This window comes from Lupinus angustifolius, unplaced genomic scaffold (genome assembly GCF_001865875.1).
Source record: "Lupinus angustifolius cultivar Tanjil unplaced genomic scaffold, LupAngTanjil_v1.0 Scaffold_18_24, whole genome shotgun sequence".
In the NCBI taxonomy this organism is placed as follows: domain Eukaryota; kingdom Viridiplantae; phylum Streptophyta; class Magnoliopsida; order Fabales; family Fabaceae; genus Lupinus; species Lupinus angustifolius.
In genome coordinates, this window is record NW_017719125.1 from 1 (window position 1) to 24154 (window position 24154).

The 24154-nt window shown below is 29.5% G+C and overlaps 1 long non-coding RNA gene across 1 annotated transcript; it reads right to left on the reverse strand.

The window, feature by feature from the left end:
• Nucleotides 1-7503: 7503 nt before the first annotated feature.
• LOC109338125 lies at nt 7504-18741 on the reverse strand. Its single transcript, XR_002106516.1, has 3 exons — nt 18728-18741; nt 10317-10332; nt 7504-7613 (listed from the first exon to the last, which is right to left on the reverse strand). It is a non-coding gene; the product is annotated as an uncharacterized LOC109338125 (long non-coding RNA).
• Between the last annotated feature and the right edge of the window lie 5413 nt (nt 18742-24154).

A 24154-nucleotide genomic window follows, 5' to 3' on the forward strand; every position in this document is an offset into this window, starting at 1 on the left:
TAAGTTAGACTTCATAATTCTCAAGAGTCAAGGAATAATTCCAAGACTTTAGAATATCCATCATTGAATGTACTTAATGGTTCATCTATCAAGATTCATTGGTCTTGCTTCCACATCAATTAGGAAGGATTCCCAACAGAAATAATAGCAACAAATTCAATAATTATGATGAAAAAGAGAGAAAGAAACTTGTTGCATCCTTTTACACTTTCTCTTGGATTTTGATTGACAATATAACACAAAAAATAAAGATATTATTTATAACATTTTGAATTTTGTAAGAACAGGATTGCAACTAAGAGGGGTGGTGAATTAGTTGACTTACAATTATAGTAAATTTTTCTGCAAAATGTAAGACATAATGTGCAGCGGATAATATTGCAGAAAATAAACAAGTATAAATTAAAGAGGAAAGGGAAAGGAGAGTACACAAGTATTTTATACTGGTTCACCTTCTTGTCCACCGAATGCTACGTCTAGTACTCTTGCAACACAAGAGTTTCCACTAAATATTATGAGTATTAATTACAAAGTCTCACTCCGAGATCTCTAAGTACCTTACGCACTCACTAATATTTATACCATTGGAAAACACTTTTCCAAGTTACTCTATCCCCTTTCTATTCACACCCTGTGAAAGAAAGTTTATTGCAATGAATGAAGAATTTCAGTGATGACTTTGAATTGCCTTTACAAATATGTAATATTATAACACTTGCAATCCAACCAACTCTCTTTGTATACTTAGTAATAATGCTCAATAGATTTGTAAAACTCTAAAACAATTACTTCAAGTAACTCAGAAAAAATCTCTTTTGAAAGTCTAAGAACGTAGTGCAAAAGTGCAGAAAAATAGTGAGAGAATTTTTCAGAATAGTATGAGAGTTATATGAAAGTTGTGTATTTGTGTTGTGAGAGTTAGAGTCTTTATATAGACTTTCCAAACACCCATGGTGTCTTTCTGAAAGTGTAGGAGTTGTTTGAAGTGAAGAGATTTCATTTGGAGTGAAAACATTTCGTTTTGAAATCTGAAATCTCATGCAACAGTCTTCAGTAATTGATTACTGATAATGGGTAATCGATTACCCAAACTCACTATCCACTATTTATTTAAAAACGAATTAGAGTAATCGGTTACTCAACTTTTGTAAAACTGGTAATCTGTTACTTAAAGGCAGTAATGGATTACTCTGAACAGTTTTAAGTTGGATAACTCTTTTTCTCTCACATGTAACTTGTTACTTGAATGAAGTAACCTGTTACACATCATTTCAAAAAAATGTTTTAAGTATTTTTAAAGTGTTTCATTATTCTTTAAAAATAGTTTGAGCATTACTATTTTCATAACTAGAAGTTTTAGGATAGAAGTACCTATAGAGACTTAATCTAATTTTCTTGAAACTTTATTCTTCTTTGTCTTCATAAGTATTCTTCCTTTTCTTCTTTGTGGTGATGTTGGTGTCTTCATCAAAACCGTGCCAAGGTCATGAGCAAAGATCTTCTTCACAAATTTGACTGAATTTTTTAAATTATTCAAAAAGAAAAATATAGCTTTTTTTAAAAAAAAAATTGGTTTTGTTTGAATCAAATATTATAAATATTTGTTTGAATCAATATAATTTTACATAAATTGGTTTTGTTTTTTTGTGTGTATGAATTGGTTTTGTTTTTTTTGTGTGTAAGAATTGGTTTTGTTTGAATCAATATATTCATATTTATATTAGTTTTTTTTTGAATCAATTTAATTTTATTTAAGTCATTTTTGTTTGAATCAGTAAAATTTTATTTTAAATGATATTGTTTGAACTAAATTATAATCATTCAATTCTTTATCTTTTCTTGTTTTAAGTTTTCATTTTTGTTTAAAACTATTGTTTTTTTATCAGTTTCATGGCTTTTCTAAACTCTTTTCTGACTATATCTTCATCCAAAGCTATATTTACCGTTTATTAATAATTAATTATGCTTATTATTCTCCCCTTAGGAAATAAACGAGTGTTTTAATAAAAATATATTTTTACTTTCAGATTTAATAATTTGTGTGCTTCTTAAACAAAAAAGATAAACAATGAATAGAGTATAATATAATGAGTAATGTAACATAATGAAACAAATAGATAAATAAAAATTTGTTCCCTATGAGATTTTTTTTTTACTTTTGTTATTGGTGGAAATGAGTCGAGTCCAATTTGACTCTGCTTGACTAATGAGTACTAAGAGATTTATCTGTATAAGAATTTATGGTGATCGACTAATTTGGTGTGAGCTATATTAGATCAGACTTTCTTCAATGTTAGCCCTAAGGCTAAGTTCGAGAGGACAACCCATCAGGAGCTTATGAGGCAGACCTTGTTGTTCGTTAAGGACAATTGGCCATTGTGATAAGGAGCTGAGGATGAAGTAGCTAAGAATCCTGACTACAAGTAATTTAACATATATAATTTCATTTAATTTTATTTATATATTTAAATGATTGTATATAATTACTTTAGGTAACCTTTTAAATGGAGAACATATTATATTCTTTGACACACTTAAAAACTAAATAACTTAACATATTTATGTTATATTCTCTATTTGCATATTATCCCATGTTCAACTCTGATTCAATTTTTTTTAAATAAGGAAGATCACAATTTTGAATAAAAGATAAAGGCTTACTGTATCTTAGAAGATATTTCTTTTGTAATAATTTATATCATATAGAGACTCTACCCTCAATTCCAAATTTTAGCCAAAGTTATAATATAATGTATAAAACAAAATTATAATATTATGTACGCTCAATACAAAAAAAGTGATATAATTACCTAAATGAAACATATGAAAATTAAATATTCAATACTAGAAAAAAAAAATGTGGTCATCAAACACTTTTCAACACACTAATATATACAATCCATATTCAATATTCAACAACACTAGTATATACAATCCATATTCAATATTCAACAACAAAAGATAATTATTCATTAATTAAAATAATTGTGCATTAACTATATTCACTAATTTAAATTGGGAACAAGTTAATGACACGGAAGAATAGGAAATTGGTTGAACTGAACATCCTTAAAAATAATTTAAATATTTATACTGATCATATCCATTAGCACCAACCTAGTTTTGATGGACGTTAGTGAGTGCTAGAGTATTGATAGGATTTTGTGACCTGACACAACGTTAGTGCATGTTAGAGTATTGATAGGAAATTGGTTGAACTGAACATCCTTAAAATAATAAGCATAATTAATTCATATAAATGATAAATATTACTATTAAATGACAATATATTAGAAAAAACAGTTTGAACGATGCATGAAATTGAAAAACAACAATAGTTTTAAATAAAAAAGGAAAACTTAAAACAACAAAAATATAGAATTGAGTGAATATAATTTGGTTGAAAGAAAACCAATTTAAATAAAATTATATTGATTAAAAAAACTGATTTAAATAAAATCATATTGATTCAAACAAAACCAATTTATGTACAATTATATTAATTCAAACAAAAATTTATTATTTTGGTTCAGGCAACACCAATTCAAAAAAAACATATTGATTCTTTTCCACAATTTCACAAACTCAGTCAAATTCAAAATATTACAAATAGTTAAATGGTATCTTTCTTTTTATAGTGATTAATGAATAGTGTCTTTCTCATTCCATAATATTTTGAATAATCAAATTCAAAATATTACAAAATAGACAAATTCAAAATATTACAATTTACAAATAGTAACTTTCTCTTTTACATAAGTCAATCAATTATTTAATGCTCCATTGTTTTAGAAGCATAATTACTCTTATTTTTTTGTTGATATTATCAAGTATATCTCTTATTCTATCAGTAAATAAATAATTTTATTTGGGATATATGACTCCCTATTCCAACAATTATTGCTTATCAAAATTAAACTCTTAATATTTTTACATTTTTAAGATTTAGTGAAGTTTTACACCATTACATCAATATTTAATTGGTAATTATTCTTGTTGTTGAAATTATTTAATGCATAATTTGCAAATATGTATTATATATACTTGAAATCTTGTAACAAATCTAACTTATTGTCATAGGCTACATAGAAATGACACACACACATCTTCCTATGGCTCCGCTGAAATTTATCACAGTGATCATTCTTGGGTTTCTATTTTTCTCAAATTGTAAGAGATTTAATCTTCTGACAGTTATTGACGTATGTAGTTTTTTTACCGTTCATTATTATCTTTCGCTGTTAATCTGAAGTACTCGTTCAATGAATGCAGGTGCTGATAGTACTGGTAAACTAGTGAATTGTAAGCAACTAGTAGAACCCTATGAGGACTGCACTCGTAGCTGTAATCCGTACTGCGGATTCTTTCGCTCCGACACGGTAGGAGTATGTGTGTTCGTCAGACCAACTAGTTTATATAGTTGCTGTTGTTTTAAGAAAAGTACAATTTTATAGTTTTTTTATGGGAAGATTGTATTTCCCGGATAATAAAGTGTGAAAATGCTAGGTTACTTGAGATTTTTTGATGTATCAAGAAGTATGAGAGAAAATTAAGAATGAGAAAATAGAAATTTCTATATTTAATTGAATTACAAGGAATAAGGGAATCACCTTTTATATATACTATCATGCCTAACTAATAACTAGTTTGTTATTCAATTAATTAAACTCTTAATCGATTAACGAAAACCATATTACAACTAACAAATTGAAATCAATTAACAACTTTAATATCCCCTCACAAGCTGGAATGTGTCAAGCATTCCAATGTGTTGAACAACATATATATACTCTAATACTTCCTCTTACTGGTGAGCGAATCTTCGTCTCTCTCAATCTTGAAAATATGAATTTGAAGCAATGCTTAACCACCATTTTGCATAAGCAATTTCATCCAAATTAATCATAATTAATGAAAGAGATAAAATGTATCTAAATCTTGATCCTAAGATGATGCTTCAATGAAGAAAAAATACACAATTTAATGTTGTGTGTTTAATGAGAGAGTGTGATAAAGAAAATAGAGTATCAAAGAAAACAAATAATCGTGAGTAGTCGATGAAGAACAAGAAGGAAAAAAAAGGAATGTAAACTGATCTTGTCAACTTATTGTAGAGGATGAACTACCAAGAATCTCAAGAACTCTAAAACATCTCTTGAATATACTGTATCTATCTGGAGAGCCATTCATTAGAAAGTACTCAGATAACACTAAGGCATGTTCAAACAAAACAACTAAATTTACCATTTTCCATCTTCTTCTTGATAACTTTTTGACCATGATAGATAAACGAATCTAGTATTCCAAAAACTGTAAAAACACCTCCAACTATGGCATGCACATTAGTAATGAAGTGTAAGAATGAGATATGCTCTTCTGTAGAAGTAACCATAATTGGAGAAAGATCATAGAAGAAGAAAACTCCAAGCATTAGTAAGCCATAAAAAAAATCATATTTCCATAATATGCCTTGAAAAACCAATTGGTGTTGTCTTTTGCATATTTATGAGGTGCAAGAACAACATGTAGTAGCTCCAAACGAGATGGCAGTAGATATGATATTGATGATGATTCTTTATTGAATCTTGAAAGGAAAGAATCATAAGCGGAAGCGATAAAAAAAATAATCATGCTCTGATATCATGTGAAAATGGTAGGAGATATGAAAAAGATTTCTTGATTAATCAAGAAGTATGAGAGAAAATCATGAATGAGAAAATGGAAACTTTCTATATTGAATTGCATTACAAGGAATAAGGGAATCACCCTTTATATACTACAATGCCTGACTAATAACTAACTTATTAATCGATTAATTAATCTCTTAATCGCTAAATGAAAACAATATTATAACTAACAAACTGAAATCAACTAACAACTTTAACATAAAATATAGCCAAAGTTATAATATCATGTATGATTAAATATTCAAACAAAATTATAATATCATGTACACTCGATATAAAAAAAAGTGATATAACTATCTAAAATTAAATATTCAATACTAAAAAATAAGAATGTGGATCATCAGACACTTGTCACATGCTAATATATATAATCCATATTCAATATTCAACAACAAAAGATAATTATTCATTAATACTTTAAAATAATCGTGCATTAACTATATTTACTAATTTAAATTGGGCACAAGTTAATAACACGGAAGAATAGGAAATTGGTTGAACTGAACATCCTTAAAAATAATTTTAATATTTATACTGATCATATCCATTACCATCAACCTAGTTTTGATGGAAATTAGTGAATGTTAGAGTATTAATAGGATTTTGTTATAATTGTGACCTGACCCAAAGTTGTTATAACGGTTAGGAAGAGAAAATTGTAAATTGATATCTTCATTATGTACTAGATGGCAGCCTTAAAATAGGCAAAGGAAAAGAGGTTACAATCAGTTTCAAAGTTAAACATAATAATTCCCCTAAACTGGAGGTAACTTGCTAAACTACACACTCAACCACTAACACAATACATAAACTGAATATAATAAAAATATCTAGCATTCCCTCTCTTAAACTGAAAATTCTATTTTCAGTTTACTAACTTCGCTGCCGAATCTTGCAAACACCCCACAAATTTCTCAAATTTTGGAATAAAGGTGCTTTGAGAGGTTTGGTAAAAAAACGTCTGCCAATTGATCTTCATTTCTGCAATACTTCAAGACAATTGTTCCATCATTGTTGAGGTCTCTCAAAAACAGTACTTAACATCAATATGTTTACTTCTTCCATGGAGTACAGGATTTTTGGAGAGTTTGATGGCTGAGGTTTTATCACAATATATTGTAGTAGCCTTCTCTTGCTTGAAATATAGTTCTTCAAGTATTTTCCTCAACCAAATGGCTTGACAAGCACAAGTTGAAGCAACAACAAACTCAACTTCAGTAGTTGATAATGTTACTATAGGTTGCTTTTTAGCACTCCACTCATATTCAAAATTTCTTGGCACTCCACTCATCTTCAAAATGGTTCTAACCATGTTTAAGATTGTTCGCTTCTTCCTTTCTGCAATGTCATTCTGTTGTGGTGTATAAGCTACTGTAAGTTGCCTCTTGATGCCATGTGTGTCACAAAAATATGCAAATTCTCGTGAGTTGTATTCACTACCACGATCACTAGGAGAACCTTGATTGCATGTTCACTCCCTTTTTCAACAAGTGCTTTGTAGTGTTTGAAAACAGATAAAGCCTCAATTTTTCCTGCAGAAAATAAACTGAAGTTTTTCGACTATAATCATCAATGAATATAATGAAGTAGCATTTACCACCATTTGAGGTAGGATTAATCGGCCCACAAATATCCGAATGAATCAACTCCAAAACTTGCTTTGCTCTCCATGATTTTCCTTGTGGGAATGATGAACGATGTTATTTGCCAACAACACATTCTTCACAAATTCTTCACAAATTTGTTGAAGAGTGTTCAATCCCTTGAAATTTAAGTGGCCATAGCGGAAATGTCAAAGCCATGAGAGATCCTTCACTTCACTCATCAAGCATGTTTGTGCACTTTGAATCTTCAATGGGAACAACCTGTTAGAACTCATTTCAACAACTGGAATGGCTCCTCTGATAGGATCATATATCTCACAACCTGCAATTGACCAACACTCAACAAATTGCTTTTCAAGTTAGGAACATAAAATACATTAGATATGGTTTCCACCAAACCATTCTTGGTTTGAATTTTAATATCTCATTTTTCCATCACATCTACAGTAGAGCAATCACAAAAACTCACTTTAGATCGAAAGTTTTCATCTAAATAAGAGAAAGATGACTTACTTCCATACATTTGGTTGCTACAACTAGTATCAACATACCACACATCAGACTGGAATTTCTCATGAGATGTCAAGAGCAATGTTTCTTCTTCATTCTCCTCTACAAAGTTAGACATTTCTCCATTTCCTTTGTAGTTAGGCAATTTCGTGTAGCACTCAGAGGCATAATAGCCAAACTTATGGCATCTGTAGCACTCTAACTTGGACTTTTCATAAATTATACCTCTTCCTTGTTGTTGGTAAGGATTGCCTTTAAAGTTCCTACTGGAATCTCTATTTCCTCGACCTCCATATCCTCTACCTCTACCCCTACCCCTTCCTTTAAAGTTATTGGAATGAGTATTGGTAGAAGTTTTCAATGCTTGTTCCTCCGTTGTTGAACTTCTATGCATCTTTTGTTTATGAACCAACAATGAACTTTGAAGTTCATCGAGTGAGAGTTCATCAGTGTCATTGGACTCTTCAATTGAGCACACCATATAGTCAAATTTTGGTGTGAGTGAGCGTAGAATTTTTTCAACAATGAGGGTATCTCCCATCTTTTCTCCATGAATTCGTATGTTGTTTGCAATTCCCATGACCCTTGAACAATAATTAGTAACTGACTCACTTTCCTTCCTTTGCAAAATTTTGAAGTCCCTTCTCAAGGCATGAAGTTGAGTACGTTTGACTCTAGAGGAGCCTTGATATTTCTTCTTCATTGAATCTCAAATATCCTTGGAAGTTTCTTTGCAAAGAATGGTTTCAAGGATAGAGCGATCAATGGCTTGAAATAAGAAATTTTTGGCTCTCAAGTCTTTCAACTTCATTGCATCATGCTCTCTGATTTGTGCAACAGTAAGTTCCTTGCCTTCTTCTGGTGTTGCAACACCATATTCAAACACTTGCCAATACTCCTTGGACCTTAAGAGATTTTCCATCAACATACTCCAGTGCTCATAGTGACCATCAAAACGTGGAATAGCTGGTTGCATAAAATTATCAGTAGTCATTGTCTCAACCTACTATAATTATGCTTTTGTTTTCACTAAAATTACTCCGGACTTCACGTTGCAGTAGGGTGAGAAATAAATGACCCGTTAGAATGGGAATGACTACTTGAATGAAGAATTAGAACTTCACTGTTTATGTAGAACATTGCTTTTTCTTTGTTCTCTTGCTCTTGATACCAATGTTAGGAAGAGAAAATTACAAATTGATATCTTCATTATGCATTAGATGACAATCTTAAAATAGACAAAGGAAAAGAGGTTACAATCAGTTTCAAAGTTAAACATAATAACTCCCCTAAAATGGAGGTAACTGACTAAACTACACACCCAATCATTAACATAATATATAAACTGAATATAATAAAAATATCCAACAAATAACATAATGCTAGAGTATTTGGTAGGACCTCAGTGTATGTATGAGTAATTTTATAGGTGCAAATTTCCTTAATGTTGATGCGATGATTGTTTTTGTGAAATGTTTTGGATAAAAAAGATTCCATATCAAATCTTTGCTAGAATAAAGATTTTATGGAGTTTATAATTTAAATTTTTTTGTTTTGTTTTTTCTTTATTATTGTTATATTTTTTATATTATTCTTTGTAATTATAGTTTGAAATGATAGCAACAATTCAATAATTATGATGAAATTAAAAAAATGAGCTATGGGTTGCTAGGTCATGAATTGCTGTGAGGATAAATGTGTGTAGAACAAATTTCACGAGTAGATTAGGTGTTGTTATTAAAGATATAAAAGTTCGGTTCAGTATGGTTTTTGGTGTTTTTCAGTGATCGAACTGAACACAAATATATGGTTTTATTTTCCTCAATTAACTGCAAATTTAACTATAGGAACCAAACCACTTTTAAATGGTTCAGTTCCACGGTTTTTCTTATTATTTTTTTAAAAAAATCTTGCAGTAAATGAAAGTTCAAAAATTATAGATGAGTAAAAAAATGAAAATCATAATTTTTTTTACTAACATATATAACAATTATGTAATTTATGGAGAGGAAATTTGAATTATCACACACATATATATAATAATAATAATAATACAATCCACAATTAGTAACATATATAACAATATAATTCACGATTAGTAACATATATATCAATTTGTAATAAATATAATAGTTACATATATAACCTTACAATTCACAGTTAGTAAAAAATATAGCAATACATGTATACAATAAATGGTATATGTTAGTTTCAAATTCAAAACCACGTTGAAAAATGTGTTCCATATCATGAAGACATTGAGAAACAATTAAGTAATAACATATATAATACTAACATAATAACAATTTAGTAACATATATAATACTACAATTTACACAAAATTGTTAACTTAAACTACAATATTTGTTGAAGAATTTAAACAACAATAAAATATCATTATCTAGTATCTGTTTCTTTAATATGTGGTTTGGTTTGGTTTCAATCGTTCCTAAACTTATAAAACCATAAACCGAACTCAACATAAATGTTTACTTAAAAAATAATCGAACCGAACCATATTTTATGGTTTGCTTCAATTTGATTCCATCAGTTTTGCGGTTTAAACTGAAACTGCTTACATCCCTAGTTATCATCTTATGTTTTTCTTAAATAATAGTTAGTCTCATAGTGTTCTAATGTTAGCCATTTTGAGAAATATTAAGGCAAATTCTATAATTATGATGAAAAACTAAGTAATGAGTTGTTGTAAGGATAATATTTTGTAGAACAAATTTCATGAGTAGATTAGGTGTTGTCATCCTGTGTTTTTCTTAAAAAATAGTTATTGTCATATCGTTCATGATACTTGTTGAGAGAGACAGCTATAAACTCGAAAAAGATTAATTCCTTACCAAAAAAGTGCTTTTAATGTTAGCAATTTTGAGAAAGATTAAAGGCTAACTTAATTTTATGATTGGATGCAATTGTTTTTTCATTACTTTATGTGACACTTGACTTGATTTTCAACTATTATTTTACTTTATGAATACTAGTAACTTGTACATTTGTAGAGAGTGGTATTTTTTTACCGCATGATTAAGAACACACATATTATATATGTATTCACATAGTTAAGAACACACATGATACTCGTATATTCACATGGTTAAAAACACATATGTTACATCTACATTCGTATTGTTGAGAACACACATGTGACTCATGCATTTGTATGGTTTAAAACACATATGTTAATCGTACATTCGTATTGCTAACAACACACATATTACTTGTGCATTCACATAATTAAAACACACATGTTATCCGTACATTCACATTGTTAAGAACACATATATTAACCGTGTATTTCCATATTCAAACACATAAGAAAAATAAATGAGAATTTTGAATATGAATTTTCTAATGAAAATAGGAAACCGAAACATGATACTATGTGAATTATATTTACTAAATATTTTAAAAGTTGTAGAAAATGAAATGTTTTTCCAATTTCGAACTTGGTTTTTTAATGAAAATAGGAAAATCAAATTGTGATACTATATGAGTCTTTTTTATTAAAAAATATTTAAAAGTTATAAAAAACTTCAATTTCGAATTTGATTTTTTCAATTATAATAAGGAAAAATTATAATCCAAAGAATCTGGACTGTGATATTAAAATTCGGTCGGAAAATATCACAAAACTTTGACGGGGTGAAAAGTACACAAATTCTTAGAATAATAGTAAACGTGAAATAGAATTAGGGATGACAATGAGATCGGGTGGGTTCGGGTAGTAGCTACCCGTTACCCGTTTTGAAACCTAGAAGTGTTACCCATATTCGCCTGTACCATACGAGTACTCGCACATGGGTTTTTGTGGCATTTCTGGGTACCCCGGATATAGTGGGTACCCACATGTTTATTGATTAAGGAAGGAGGAATTTTGGGTAAGGGAAAGGCGGTTGTTGGGAGTGGGAGAATGGCAGGGAACTTGAAGAGGATTAGGGAAAGGATTGGATTAAAGGAAAAGTGAAATAATGTAATTGGTTTAGGGTATGAAAAGAATAGTGAAATAATGTAATTGGTTTAGGGTATGAAAAGAATAGCGAAATAATGTAATTGGTTTAGGGTATGAAATGATGGAACAATGTATTTGGTTTAGGGTATGAAACGATGGAACAATGTAATTGGTTTAGGGTATGAGAGGAACAATGAAACATTGTAATTGGTTTAGGATATGCTGATATGTATTTTAATTAATGGCAATATGATAATTATATAAACTAGTGTGTACAAGCACTTCGTGTCTGCCGGCGAATATTGTATGATACTACATATTCTATTTTTATATATTTTATTTTTTTGAATTAAAATATATTTGTTGTGTTGGATGTACTTTATATTATATATTTTTTTGTGCTTATGATAATGTTTAATTTAAGGTGAGATATGTGGTTAATTAATGTATAGGAGGTAGTTGCTTAGGATTATATAGTTTTTTTTTTTGTAAAAATTAAATAATGTTAAGGGTAATATAGGAGATAAAAATTACACCATGAGGGAAGTTATTTCAAGTTTTGGCTTTATATATAGTATAGATAATGGTACCCGTAGACACGAGTAGCAAAATACCTGCACCCACCCGTATATACAACGGGTATTTTAGAAAACCCATTTACAAAAACTGCTTGTATCTGCTTGTTATCCATCCATTGCCTGTGCAGATTTTACTCACAGGTATCCACAAATATGAGTTTTTTGTCATCCCTAAATAGAATAATTAGATTAATGCAAATATTGAATGTAGTAAAAATATATAATTTTTTCAATTTAAATTAAATAACCACATAAGGAAGGTGAAGATATTATATTAAACTTTTGTTTTATTAATTGATCGAATAGTTGGTTGTATGATTATATATTATCAGTTGTTTATTATTAATAAGAATTGCTGTAAGGATAAATTTGTGTAGAACAAATTTCACGAGTAGATTAGGTGTTGTCATCTTTTGTTTTTCTTAAAAAATAGTTAGTCTCATATATAGTGCTCTAATGTCAGCCATTTTGAGAAAGATTAAGGCTAATTCTATAATTATGATGAGAAACTAAGTCATGAGTTGCTGTAAGGATAAATTTTTGTAGAACAAATTTCATGAGTAGATTAGGTGTTGTCATCTTGTGTTTTTCTTAAAAAATAGTTAACAAACTATAAGATATACCCTCATTGAATGATCTAATCATCCTTAAAAACTTTTCCATTGATATCAAGCTCAATAAAGCTCCTACGATTACTGAAGTAACTTGGTTTCTTCCTTCATTCTTCGGTTGGATAAAAGTGAACACCGATGAAGCTGCTCGTAGCTCTCTTGGACACTCGGGAGGTGGGGGCATATTCAGGGATAATAATGGCTTGTATTTAGCTGGTTTTTCCAATTACTTATGCATTCAAAATGCTCTTTATGTTGAGTTCCACTCAGCTATTCATGTTGTTAACATGACTTTTAAGAGAGGATGGTTAAATCTTTGACTTGAATGTGATTCTATGTTGACGCTGGATATTTTTGGTGGCAAGTCTAAGCCTCCTTGAAAGCTTCTCAATGATTGTCATAATTACAAGGCTAAGCTCACCTTAATGGATTTCCATATTACTTATATTTATAGGGAGGATAATTCTTGTACTAATAAGTTGGCTTCTTTCGGTATTGTCCCCCAAACAAATGCTATTTGGAACTTAATTCCTAGATTTCTTGTTCAGAATTTTACTAGGAATCGGTTGGGTATGCCCAACTATATATTTAGAAATGTTTAACTTTAACTTGTTGTATGCTTCTTTCTATTAATATATCCGGAATGTATTTACACATTTGTTTAAAAAAAATAGTTATTATCATAGTGCTCTTAATGTTAGCCATTGTGAGAAACATTAAAGGCTACCTTAATTTTAGGATTGAAAGCAATTGATTTTTCATACATTTTATGTGACACTTCTCACTTAAAGATGGCAAAATGGACAATGTCGGCGGACATGACTGTATCGCCTGTATTTTTTGTGGGCATTGCATGCAAATTTTGCTCATTTGCCTGTTTTGCCCAGCCCATTTCGTTTGCCAAGCCAGCAGGCATTTCCATTAGACAAAGCAGGTGACCCGTGGGGATAGTTTAAGGAAAAAATTAAGAAATATGTAATATGATTTTCATTAGGCAATGATCCAATATAAATTTTAATAACTAAAAAATTGTAATCTAATATGATTTGTTCAACATTATATAAAATATCAAAGTTTTTGTTATTTTTTATCTTCAACTACTTTATTTAATTTATTTTTATTTATTATATGAATATTTTAATTATTGAACAATGCTCGCGGGCCGCTTGCATGCTTGTTAGCCCATTTTAAAACGGTAAGAGTATGGAATTTTGTCCATCAAGACAATGCGGACATGCCCATACCCATTTAATTTTTTGTGGATATTTGCAGACACAGGCAAAATCGGTCGGGCGACCCGTTTTGCCATATCTATTCTCACTTTTAATTTTTAAAATATTATTTTAGTATTTAGACATACATTTCCTGTCTCTTGGTCAGTATTCTTATTTTATAGTACTACGTTTGCAGTTTTTATATATTTCATTTTTGAGAAATTAAATGTCTATTTGTATTGGTCTACTTTATATTATAATTTTTTGTATATAGTGTACTTTATATTGTAACATTTTTACCATTATTATAATGGCCGATTTAAGGTATGAGAGGTGATTAATGTGTTGGTGGTAGTTACTTAGAATTATATGTTTCTTTTAGGAATTAAAAAATATTAAGAACATAATAGAAAAATGAAAATTACTCCATAATAATAGTTACATCATCTTACCTTTATAAATAGTATAGATGAGATGCTTGGAGATGAAAGTTTGGATCCATTTTTTAATATTATAATCAATGTCGATAGGCTTATTTAATTTTTATGCACATTTTGGAAACCATTGTCATAAATTTTGTAAAACTTGATTTTTACAATTTAACTTGAAACCCATATTTTTATCATCTCACCAAATTCTAAGTTATTATTATACTTTACGTAGGGAGTAATAGCCCGTTCAATTTTTAGTACCTATGGATGACGATGGATAACCGAATATATGGGTAACTGCAAATGTGATTGTTATATCATATTTTTATATCCATATATAATTGACATCTAAGATTTTAAAACTTACTATTAGATTGGTCTCGGTTCGGGCAATGAGGGAACTAGACCTACGGGTATCTAGACCCACTTCTCTTTCCTCTCTATATATATTGTTAATCCATAATGTTATATTGTTAATTCATAAATGTGATTATTACATTGTTAAACAATAATGTTATATTTTAAGTAATGATGTGGTGTTATGTTGTTAATTGATATTTATAATTCAATATTTTGTTCATTGAACAATTCTTACTAAATCAATTTTACATTATAATGTTGAAATAATCAATTTAAAATGTGTTTAAAACTTTAAATATGTTTTATATCTTCTTCTCTTGTTGATTACCTAATTAACAAATAAGATTGCATGAAACAAACACACGATTACATAATTTACTTGTAATTATTTTAATATTTTTAAATTTGTGGGTACATGCATATCTGCTAGGTACCCAATGACTCGTTGATAGCAGAGCCAATGGGTATCAACACAAGTCTGGGATGGGCTGAGTCAAAAAATGAAGCAATAAAATTTGTCCGAGTAACGTACTACTCAAACTCATCTAGACCTGTTGTCATTCTTATTAATTACCTTTTTTTTTTTGTAATAGCAAAATGACAGTTATGGATTAGTTTTATAGAGGGATATAATTTTTTGATAAAAATATCTTAATGGTGGACTTAAACATTTATATTGTTCACAAAATTGTTTTTATGAGACTGTAGTCTTGTTGTGAAAAAAGAAATTTTCATTGATCTTAATAGTATAAGAGGATGGAATTTGTGTATAAAATTTCTATATTTAAGATGTTTATTGAAATAATTTACTGTTATATAATATTACTAACTTTAGTTTCTTCATAATAATTATGAATTTCAAGTGTACTAAATTCATATGGTAATCTATTATTTTTCATGAAATGTGATTTATTTGAAATGATCTAACATCCCTTAATGCCTTTTGTGAGTCTGTTTGAGAGCTGCCTTGTAATCTTTTATTGGAAAACAAAACTACCACATTTTACATATTTAACATATATTGAATTGTTTTACAACATGTTTTTATTAGTTTCTTAGCTAGTTAGTTTACACTATAAATAAGACTTTTCATGTCTTGATCAATAATAAGAAATATCCACAAATTTCATTTTACGATTTCCCAATATTTTCGCAATATGGTATCAGAGCTTTCATCTTGAAGGCTTTGGTTACCACTGTGCATTCTCTAAAATTATTATCTTGCTCTTCCAAGATTCAACAAAGAATCATCGTCAACAACATAAAATGGAGTGGAGAAGTATGTGAAGAGAGAAGACGTTTTTAGAAGAAAGGCAAGAAGAAGCAACTAAGCTGTGGAAGCTGGAAAGAGCTCAAGCTGTTGAATCTATTGTTGGAACAAAGACATACAAAAATGCATCTACACCAATTGGGTTATTGGATCAATCTGACCAAGAATCAAGCATTTTCTTATCGATTGGGCAAAAGGGTACTTGAGAACCTGCAACTGGTCTTCGTAGAAGTGTCTTGGAAGAAAATCTTATATGAAAAAGTACACTTTTCTCCCTTCAGCTACTAAGTAAATCTTTGAAGGTGAATTGTAACAACTTCAGATCAGCCAAATCATATAATCACATGGAACGAGTGCATGGCAGTTTAATGAAAGTGACAATGATAGACAATGATAGCAATGATATTTGAAGACTTTCAACTCACATAGAGTACCATTCACATGTCCTTCCTTTTATTTAAAGGAAAGAAGTGTCATCAAGGAGTATATGTTCAAGATCAACAAGATTAACAACAACAACAAGATCAACAATAACAACAACAATAAGATCATCAAGATCAACAACAAGATCTACAAGATCAACAACATCAACAAGATCAATAACAACAACAAGATCAACAAGAACAACAAGATCAACTACAACAAGATCAAGTGATTGAGAAAATAAAATCATGTTAGGATCGAGATTCCGATCCCTTACATTGTTATGATATCAAATTGAATTATCAAGTTGGAGTCATTGACATTTACCTTCCAGTTTGAGGGGACTATTGGAGAACAAAGCTACCACATTTTACACATTTAACACATGTTGAATTGTTTTACAACATGTTTTTATTAGTTTGTTAGCTAGTTAGTTTACACTATAAATAAAGCATTTCATGCCTGGATCAATAATGAGAAATATCCACAAATTTCATTTTACAATTTCAACATTTTTGCAATATCTTTTATGGTTGACTATGCTTGGGTGGCATTGCGATGACTTAGCTGGACCTATGTTTTCACTGCCTCCATACTTTTCTCCAAGCCTCTCTTTCCTTTCTGAGCATTTAACAGAGTGCGGCTTTGAGAATCTAGATACTCCTTCAGATACTTTATGTTCCCACCCCTCTCCATATTTTCTCTAATTTGGATAGATCTATCAGTCTTGGACAACATTTCTATCTAGTCTCGTTTTTTGAGAGAAAAAATAAAATCATAAGTCATAAAATCCAAAACATGAGTAAAAATAAATTAACATAGAAAATGCTAAAAAAATAAAGGTTTCATCTTCCTCTTACTATTATCGGTTTAGGTAGACTTGGGAGCGAAAATAATGATACATATAATATCATTATACTACTCCATGACTATTAATCCTTATTATGTTGGATATCTTCAAGCACTAAGTTGCCTTCTTCAGTATAATTGTGACTCTCCAATTTGTATCAATTATATTTTATAGCAATATGGGATTCATATCTTTATTTTAATTCTAAATCTCTTTGCAATATTCTTTTGCGAGTTCCACCAATCTTATTTCCCTATCATTTCCAAACCAATTATTCCCATATCAAATCCAATACAATAATAACTAAGTCTTTATCCCATTATTGATATGTAAGTCTTTTATGATAATTTTGCCTACACTTTTTTCTTGGTTTCCCTCTTCCTATAGGAAATGGACCATCCTCCATTTAATGTACTCTCCTTACAAGGGATTCTGTCGGTTTCATCCATACATGTACAAACCATGTAAGACACAATTCTACCATGATTGGTACATTTTTATCACATATGATACTTGAAGCACTCCGTTACTTCATCAAACCCACTTGAATCCTATGATTAATATCTTCGTCAATTTCCCTATCATCTTGTATGATTGACCTAAGAAACCTAAATCTAGTGACTTGTGGTGATATAACCTTCAATCTTTACCTCTATAGTGGGGTTTGTCCGCCTTATGCTAAACTTAAAATCCATATACTTCATCTTACTTCGACTTATATGAAATCTGCATGTATTCATATTTAGAGCTTCTCATTTAATTCCTCTCTCGAGTCTTAAGACAATATCATCCTAAAAAAGCATCAATTGTGACACTCGTTTTTGGATATGCATATTTTAAGACCTCGTCTTGTGTTCTCACGCTGGTGTTGACATCGTCATACGTATCCTTTATTGCTTGAATATAGACAACCCGAACACCTTTCTTATGTAGAACTTTCCATACCATTTTCATCTTCCACCTATAAAATGTGAAATACAATAATATACATCACACTCTAAGATAATTTAGAGTACACCCTAGCTCTCTTGTTATCATGTGTTCTTGCTTTTTATTTAGCTTTAGCTATAACATTGTCTTCACCAAAACATGTATTGCACCAATAAAATTCTGATTAACACTATTTCAATGTGTTTTCTAACTATCACATTTCTTGCCATTAAGAATAAGAAAAATATTCATAAAGAATAATAACAAGAATTAATAATCATACTACATTATCTTATACTATAACTAATGACTAATGATTTATAACTTTTGTAGGATCAATTAGAAGAATCATTGTGCACTAATAATAACATATTCAATTTGTATAAGTGACAATAATTGCCTTGAACCTGAAGTCCATCATTACAACTTTTCACACGGCATACCTACTATTGTTTGAAATAATCAAAAGTAATAAAAGAATGTTTGAAATGTGTTTTCCAACTTTTAAGAGGACGATAATATATTTTTGGCAGAGAGAAAACAATTTTGATGGCAGATAAAATTTCAGACAATTGACTTGTCTTCTTTTCAAAAGAATATACAGAAAACTACTCTGTCCTACGAAAACTTATTTAAAAGATGTTTAAGAAAAGAACTTCATGGTAGAACAAAATTGAAACTCTCTAGATTCAAAACTAATTATATAAGCTTGAATAAAAGGAGTTAAGAGATAGAAGATTGAAAAAAAAAATATAATCAAATTGGAATTTAATATCAAGATTTCATCAGTTCAACTATGTTGTAGTACTTGTCTTATTTTTAGCACACATAAAATAGAATATTAAAGTTTATAGACAATTCGTCATAATCTTACTTGATCTATGTGGAATCATCAAAATTTAGAGTTTTGTAAGAATGTTTATGAGCACGTCCCTCACACGGTGTGCCAAGTTCATAAGAATGTCTAGCCTATTTCTGGAATTAAGTACGTCTTCATATGACTGAAAATACTCTTTCCTGTGTTTCAGCCAATCAACAGATCCTTAGATCTCTTAAACGGTAAAAACAATTTTCCATACTCCACCTAGGAACACATAGGAGTAATAAATAATGAATTTTGTCCTTTTCAATTAATTAAATAATTAAAAAATAAACAAATACATTTAGGGTATAAATTAGTCCGTGCATATTTTTTATCATCAAACTATTGAATAACTAAATTTCATCCATCCATTCAAGCTAATCAAAGATAGATAATGTGGTAGTCTCAAAAAGCGACGACCATCTGTCTTATTTCTGTAACTTATATCGAAAAATTTCCTTTTACATTAATAAAGTATCTTTTGTTTTCTGCAAAGTAGATGAACCAAAAGATTGTTATCCAATAGATAATTCTTTCTGAATTATTTCAATAATTAGATAACGTCTTCAGAGATGCTCTCAAGGCTTTTATTCCTTCATGATTCAACTATGTTGGTCCTTTAGTCTTCAGTGGTTGACAACTTGAATTCATTATTATGAACTTTTAGGCTCTTCCTATTAAATGTGTGTATTCTTGAAAGGAGTTTTATTGTTTGTTTATTTTGACAAATTTTTTGAAGTGTTTTGTATGCATACATGTGTTGAACATAGTCTAGTCTTGAATGCAAATTTGTCTTGAATACAAAGGAGGTTTAAACACATACATACATGACATTTTTAGTTACTTCTCAAATGAGTTTTTGATATCAATATTTTTCTCGAATATATTGTTGCATTTGTCTGATTTTATGCACACTTAAAGTACAAGATTAGAGCATCCAACCAATTCAACATAATTGTATTTGATCTTTTTGGAATAATCTAACCTTAGAGGTTTATCACATAAGTGCGATCCACACATCTCAATTAATAACATTGACTGCCCTCACTTGGCGCCCCTAGTTCGTAGGATGTCTCACCCCATTTATGAGATTAAGTTTGTCTTGACATAGTTGAGATATTGTTTGCATGTGCCCGACCAGTTAAAAGATCCTAAGATTCCCTAAACAATAAACATAACCATCTTTGTATGCTTTGGAAGTCAAAAGCTCCCTTAAAAGTAAAAGCTTTCGTGTGGAAACTTTTCCAGGATCGGATCCCCATTGTTGATGCTCTTCTCAAGAGGGGAGTCTCTATTGCACCTGGAGCGGGAACCTTGTGTCCTTTTTGCAATGACCAAGCTGAAACTTCTCAACATCTCTTCTCCTCATGTAACTTCACTTATTCAGTTTGGCAGCTTCTGTATAATTAGTTGAAAATTCACATATCTCTTCCTCTTTAGCCCATTCATCATTTCACTAATCACATGGGCATGATACCTCACAGACGTTATTTGAATTATTGGAATATCATTTGGCTCGCTACTATTTGGGTTATCTAGAGGTCTAGGAATGACTATATATTTAATTCAGTGCAACCCACTCTCCAGAAATTTGAGTCTGCTAGGGTTACTTCTTGGTTTTGGATAAATGGGAAGAGGGGCAAAGATCAGATCTCTTTTTCAGACTGGATAACAAATCCCATTTTTTGTCTTGATCCTGTGTTGTAATGGCTTTTAGTTTTTTCTTTTTTTTTCTCTTCTTCTTTCTCTCATGTAATTATTTCTTCTCTTAATAAAATCTTACCTTTTGCCAATCAAAAAAAGAATAATTGTGTGAGAGTCACCCTCTGCAATCAATATTCATTATAATTGGATTATAGATCCCTCAATAGTCAATAAAATTCAATCACAGGTCCCTCATTAATCAATAAAATTGCACCATACATGCTTAATCAATAACATTAGGACATACATCCCCTCAACAAACAACATTCAATGGATCATAGATGCAATTAACATTAAATATAATCGGATATACATTTAAGAATAATCAACATATAATAATTATTATAAACTTTATAATTATATTATAACATCACAACAGTTATATATTCTACTTTAATTTTGTAATTACGAATTTAAATTATTTATGAAAGAAAACAAAATTGGATATTATAATTTTATTTTATGATAAAGTAAGTAAAATATTATAGTAAATTTGCTATAAGAATGTATCACATTGTTAAGATAAGAACAAATGGAAATTTTTTATATTTATTATATTATGACAGTTATTTTATTGTTATTATAGTTATTATTTTACAATTATATATGTAAAGTTATTTGATATTACATATGTTTGTTTCCTTCCATAACTTATATTGTTCTCTTAAGTTTATAAAATATAGTAGAAAATGATACTAGCCATTATATAATTCATTGAAATATTTGATTCATAGTGAAATTTAAAAGCTGCATATTTTATTATGAGTTAATAGATTAGTTAGAGTAAGAGGTGTCATATTTAATAAAAATAAGAATTAGGATCAGTGAGATATTAGATAAGTATAAAAAATAGAATAGAGAAAAAAAAATTAAATATATATTTTAGTATTAAAAAGCGTAAATTACATTGACACCCCCTGAGTTTTAGTAAAATTACACAAACCACTCCTCACTTTTCTACATCTATACAAACCTCCCATATTTTTTAACTTTCATTACATTGACCACCTGCATAAGAAATAAGTGTAATCTTTTAAACAAAAAATGTGATAAATGCAATTAAGTTAACCAAAACATGATATATTGTGGAGACACGTCCAAATAATATATGAGTCAATATTTCTTTATTATTTTTGGTTCGTTACACTATATTATAAGAGCGATTTAAACAATATATCTTTAGAATTGTTGATGCATTTTGTAACAAAAAATAATAAAGATACATTGATTTGTATATTATTTAGACTTGTCTACACAATATATCATGTTTTGTTTAACTTAATTGAATTTATCACATTTTTTGTTTAAAAAATTACACTTATTTCTTATGCAGGGGTAGTCAATATAATGAAAGTTTAAAAATAGGGGAGGTTTGTGTAGATATAGAAAAGTGAGGGGTGGTTTATGTAATTTCACTAAAACTCAGGGGATGTCAGTATAATTTACTCTATTAAAAATTGCTAAACCTAATAGTCGGAGTAGAAGAGAAGGGAAGAAAGGAGAGAAGATGACAATAAGTAAAAGAAAAAAGGTTCCTCCATCAATTATTGATAACAATAAAACCCTTTATTTAGTTAAACTCCTTGAAAGAGTATTTTTTAATTGTAATATTCGTTAATGTTAGGAACTTTCTCCAAAAAAATATGTCAATACAATACGGCTTGAATTAATGTTTTTAATTGATTCTTAAATAAAGAACGTTTGAACTCCATCATATGTAATATATGTTTGACATTCTTCCTGTTGTGTGTGACGATAGGCTGCATTGGGAAACTTCTTGCTTTTTACATGTCATCTTGTTTGAATAATGATCATTCGTCTCATAATTTTCATGTTTCCCTATCCTGTCCAGACTAATTAAATTTCATAAAAGTGGGACATGAATGTGGACATGTGATCCATCCTTCTTGTTTAATGCTATTATACTGCATATATTTCAAAACACCACAATCTAATTAATATATGGTTTTATATTCAGCAAAAAATACTTTGAGCTTTACCTAATGTGATTCTTTCTGCTTTATTTTAATATTCTCCAGAGATGTTCTACAAGCTTTTATTGCCTGTTTATTCAATTATATTGATCACTCACTCTTCTTTTATTTAGGACTTGAATTTCTCAGTTTGAACTTTTGGATTCTTCCTATGTATACTCTTTAAACAATACAAAAAGAGATTATATGTGGTTGTGTTAAATTCCTTTGTTGGTGGTGAAACAAATTCTTTTGTTAGCGCTTACATTAAATGTCACAACATCACTCACAAAAATTAGTTTCGTAGCAGTTTTTACTTAAGCGCTGGTAAAACTGCTGGTATAGAGTAAATTCATTTCCGATGGTCATTAAATGTCACAACATGCAATCATTTAAGAGTTAAGACAATTGAAGAATAAAATTATAATAATTATTAACATCTAGTAAATATGAATTCAATGAAATAAATTTTAATACTGATATAAACTTATTAATAATTCAGACAATTAAAGTTAAATAGTGACACATTAAGATAGAAAATATCTCATTAAAAATATTATAAATAAAAGAAGTTACACTTATATATTAGATATATCTCAAAAGTCACAATATTGTACATCTTAAAAAAATTATTAATTAGCAATTCATAACTTATAATTAATATCTTAAAAGTTGCATTTACAATAATTAGAATATATACACTTCAAAAAATAGTACTATAGTCAGTCGACATTGATACATGGTGCTTCTTCACAATCATCATCACCCTTTGTCCGTTGTTCTTCATCCAAAAGATAATCATACGTATGAAATTATTATCAACATAGGTGATATTCTTCAATTTGAACAAAATGGCCAAGATACTATCATATCCTCTTCCCAGAAAACTGTTATTAACTTGCCTCCTACTATAAACTTTACCTTATGATGTAACATAGATTGAACTGCCCCTGAAGAATGGATTAACACACTATAGTAAAACTTCCTGTTAGCCACGGTTGCAACCGTGGCTAAAGTGGAAAAAAACCGTAGCTAGATTGAGTGGCCACACTTAATGTTGTTGTGGCAAGGAATGGTGTTGCTAAAAAATAGCCACGGTCATTATGTTATTTCGCTACATTTATGTGAAATGTGGTAACATTTATTTAGCCACAGTCGAACCGTGGCTAAGTTGCTAGTTTTGCCA